A 5,000-nucleotide genomic window follows, 5' to 3' on the forward strand; every position below is an offset into this window, starting at 1 on the left:
GTGTGCGAAGGTCTGCCACTCAAGGCAACGTGATGCACTTATTCTTATTAGTATTGATACTTACAAAGATATATAAGTAATTATCATATTGATTTACCAACTGCTGAAAACCAGACCTGGGCAAAAAATAACCACACAAACAGTATACGTTACATATCATGGCTAGCTAAGTGAATGTTGATAAAGTTTATTTTACAGTCACTGAGTATTGAAAAAATATGGGAAAAAAACAATTCTCTTCTTCACGCGACACGGGATCACTAATCCATTTTCTCCGTATCTGAAACAATTATATATATATATTATTTTCTCGGTATCTGAAACAAGTATATATATATATATATATATATATATATATATATATATATATATATATATATATATATATATATATGTATATATATATATATATATATATATATATATATATATATATTATTTTCTCGGTATCTGAAACAAATATATATATATATATATATTATTTTCTCCCGTATCTGAAACAAATATATATATATATATATATATATATATATATATGTTATATATATATATATATATATATATATATATATATATACATACATATATATATATATACATATACATATACATATATATATATATATATATATATATATATATATATATATATATATATATATATATATATATATATATATATATATATATATATATATATATATATATATATGTTTCAGATACGGAGAAAATGGATTAGTGATCTCGTGTAGCATGAAGAAAGAGAAAGTGTGTTTTTTTCCCATATTCTTTCAATACTCAGTGACTGTAAAATAAACTTTGTTCTTATCATTAACTTAGCTAGCCATGATATGTACCGTATATTGTGTGTGTGTGTGTTACGCCCTGTTCTGTCAGCGTTTGAGAAGAACACGAAAGAACGCTCTCGAAGAACGCCTTTGTTATGAACGCAAGACGGCTACAGACAGACAGACAATTGATATGTCGGTATCGCGATTGAGTTTTACATGGAGGTGGATTTCTTGGTGTTCGACGGTTTTTAGCACATCTGCCTAATATCATCGTTTTAAGTATCTCTCTCTCTCTCTCTCTTTCTCTCTCTTTCTTTCTTTCTCTCTCTCTTCTCTCTTTTCTCTCTCTGTCTGTCTGTCTGTCTCTGTCTCTGTCTCTGTCTCTCTTTCTCTCTCTCTCTCTCTCTCTCTCTGTCTCTGTCTCTCTCTCTCTCTCTCTCTCTCTCTCTCTCTCTCTCTCTCTCTCTCTCTCTCTAAATGTAGATAATGACACCGACACTGCGCTTGGCAGAGTAGCAACCCCCTCCCCACCTCCCCCCCCTACCCCCACATTTGTCTTATATCCTCACTTCAAGTCTCTTTGATGTTCGGGTTGAATGCATTAAATTAATTTCCCGTTTATTGGTTTCCCGCCACGATTTTTTTTTTTTTTTTTTTTTTTTTTTTTGAGGGGGCGGGGGTTCTCATATTACAGTTGAGTAATAATGTTTTTTTATGAGCGTTTTTATATATATCTTCTTCATTTATTTACTCTGTTACAGAACGTGCTTACGTCACTGTTCCTGTTCAAGTCCCTTCTACATACTATCATATTTCTGGGATGGTTTTAATGAAGCGAATTATCCATTAATTATCGTCCGTACCCAGAATCGTACGGTAGATAACGATGGCCAATACGAACAATATAGGAACTCTAAACCCCAATAATGATGCCTATACAACGAAACCTGTGATCATGTGGGTTCTATTCTTGCTACAGAAGACCAGGGAACTCCTTCATAAAATTGCTACAGTTCTACATAATCTTCTCTACGGTTCTACATAATCCTCCTTACGGCAGCTCACACAGGAAGGCATTAGGTCATACTGATGGAGATATTATGAAGGAAATATCAATTACTGATATCTTGCGCCGTCATACGTCTGTCATAAAGGGTATGACATCTGCCTTAATAAACAAGACGCCAGCGTAGTGTATATTACCCCTCTGGTTAATAACAGCGTGTCTATTTTTCATTTGCACATTATCTCCACTTTTACATCTTATGGATGTATGTTTACAGGAATTGTGTAACGAAGATCAGTTCTTAAGGCATTTTTTTATGCTAGAGTCTTCACGATTAAAGAAAGTCTTCTCGTATTTTAGGACTGTCAGTATCTGAAGTACAACGCTCTCTCATCCTGTTGTGTTATTAAGGTATATCAGCTGATTTTTATTTACTTTCTTTCTTTCTCTATTTATTATTATTATTTTTGCGGTATTATTCCTTAGTAGAGGATTAATTCATTTCCACAATTTCATTGAGCATACGACATTTAGTCTCGGTTATGAAACTCCAACAGCACGCCAAAATGTTCTTTCGGGATAGCTTCAGTAGAGACGTGGTAGATAGACGTGACATTTGTATTTAGTGCCATGCTGTTATGGCAATATGGCGCAGTTAGCCTTTTCCTCTGAAACTTAATTCTCCTCTGTTTTCTTCTTCTTCTTTCCGTGTTTTTTTCTTGTATGTGTGTGCGTGTGTTTTTGTTTATTTATTTATTTATATATTTTTTTTATTTTGAGGAGGTGATTACTGATTTTCTTTTCGCCAACATTTTTCTTTTGTGTGTGTGTGTGTGTGCGCCAGTGTGTTTGTCTCTTATCCTCCATTCCTCCATGATGACGTCACTTCGAAGATTAGCGAAGTGATGAGTCATCGTCGTTACGTCTGTCACCGTAATCCTTCAACATAAATCTTAGGAGAATTTCGCTAAAGGAGAGCAAATACTCCTTTCACCTTCTTTATCACCCCTTTTGGTGTCTCGGTTCGTAGGCGACGGAGGTACTTGGTGTCGAGTTTGTCGTAAGAAATTAACTAATATGTCATAAATAGAATATGAATGGAGGGTAGAGAGATCGCGAAGGATTTCAAATTAATGATATTCATGACACGATTACTTAATCAGTGGCTGTCGATTTTTTTGATTTTTTTATCATTATTATTTGTTTTTATCAGTCACCTACCTCTTAAAATTAAGCGCTGCCAACCCCAAGCCTCTTAAATCTTATTATTTTCTCTCTTGTCTAGACTTGCAAACGTCCACATTATACGCGGGAAGCTTATGACTTAATAAGATCTTGCACAACTAGCAGGAAGCTACAATAAGATTATAGAAAAAAACAGCTAAACGCCAAGAATGATTTCCGTCCCTCTGGAAATTCCTCTGGGTGCTGCATGTAAAGAACCGGCGCCCTTGATACCTGATGTATATAAATGTATGTATCTATGTATACACACACACATACACACACACACACACACACAAACACACACACACACACAAACACACACACACACACACACACACACACACATACACACACACACACACACACGCACACACACACACACACACACATACACACACACACACACACAAACACACACACACACACGCACACATAAACACAACATATGCACTGTTACTGTCCAAGGTAATTTGTATTTCCATCCAGGGCGTCCTCCTCTGCCTCCAATTTTGTCATCCCCTAAATATTCAACAGAAATACAACAATGGCACACGTATCCCAATCCATAAAATCATGCAAGGAAATTACCCGAATTGGTTTATTACCGATAAATACAACAGGGTAACATAACGGTGTCCATACAAGGCAGAATATTTGCTTAAATATCTAAAGATCAAATACAGAAACCGGGGCAAGAAATAAGCGTGATCTGAAGCTAATTCCCAGAAAGTATTGGAAATATCAAAAGACATTTAAAACAAAAGTGAGAGAACATCTCCTGGAATATCAACATCATGAACTTAAACATCAAGCCGAGCACTACATTTCAGACATGGATGATATTAACTTTCTTTGCAAATTCGTTCCACAAACATTCCATAATACCTATGTCAACACCATGCATGTAAACAGAAAACCCATTGCCATTAAAGGAATAAAGGATTTGAATCAGAATGAGAATGCTTCCCCCCCCCCCCCGTACCACCCACACCCGTACAAAACCCATTTGCCATTAAAGGAACAAAGGATTTGAACCAGAACGTGAATCCTCCCCCCACCCCCACCCCCACCCCCTCCACCCACAGAAAACCCATTACCATTTAAAGGAACAAAGGATCTGAACCAGAATGAGAACCCTTCCCCTCCCCCCCCATCCCCACACCCGCAGAAAACCCATTTGCCATTAAAGGAACATAAAGGATTTGAATCAGAACGAGAATCCTCCCCCCCTCCACCCCCCACCCGCACAAAACCCATTGCCATTTAAGGAACAAAGGATCTGAACCAGAATGAGAACCCCTTCCCCCCACCCCCACCCCCTACCCACCCGCAGAAAACCCACTGCCATTTAAAGGAACAAAGGGATTTAGAACCAGATTGAGGAACCTTTCCCTCCCCCCCACACACACACACGCATAGAAAAACCCATTGCCATTAAAGGAACAAAGGATTTGAACCAGAACGTGAACCCTTCCCCTCCCCCCACCCGCATAGAAAAAACCCATTGCCATTAAAGGAACAAAGGATTTGAACCAGGAACGTGAACCCCTTCCCCTCCCCCCCACACCCACCTGCAGAAAACCCATTGCCATTAAAGGAACAAAGGATTTGAACCAGAACGTGAACCCTTCCCTCTCCCCCACCCGCCACCAGAAAACCCATTGCCATTAAAGGAACAAAAGGATTTGAACCAGAACGTGAACCCTTCCCCCTCCCCCCACTCCGCAGAAAACTCCATTGCCATTAAAGGAACAAAAGGATTTGAACCAGAACGTGAACCCCTTCCCTCCCCCCCCACCCTGCAGAGAAAACCCATTGCCAATAAAGGAACAAAAGGATTTGAATGAGAATGAGAATCCTTTCCCCCTCTCCCCACCCCCCAACCCGCAGAAAACCCATTGCCATTAAAGGAACAAAAGGATTTGAAGCAGAATGAGAATCCTTTCCCTCCCCCCACCCCCCACCCCAACCAGCAG

At 38.3% G+C, this 5,000-nt stretch overlaps 1 protein-coding gene across 1 annotated transcript in view; it reads left to right on the forward strand.

Annotated features, from left to right (window-relative positions):
* The window catches only part of LOC138867917 (protein tyrosine phosphatase domain-containing protein 1-like), a 79,277-nt gene that overhangs the window by 33,153 nt on the left and 41,124 nt on the right, over positions 1–5,000 (forward strand). The gene's annotated exons all lie outside the window — the stretch shown is intronic.

Source organism: Penaeus vannamei, chromosome 33 (assembly GCF_042767895.1).
Source record: "Penaeus vannamei isolate JL-2024 chromosome 33, ASM4276789v1, whole genome shotgun sequence".
Classification (NCBI taxonomy): Eukaryota; Metazoa; Arthropoda; class Malacostraca; order Decapoda; family Penaeidae; genus Penaeus; species Penaeus vannamei.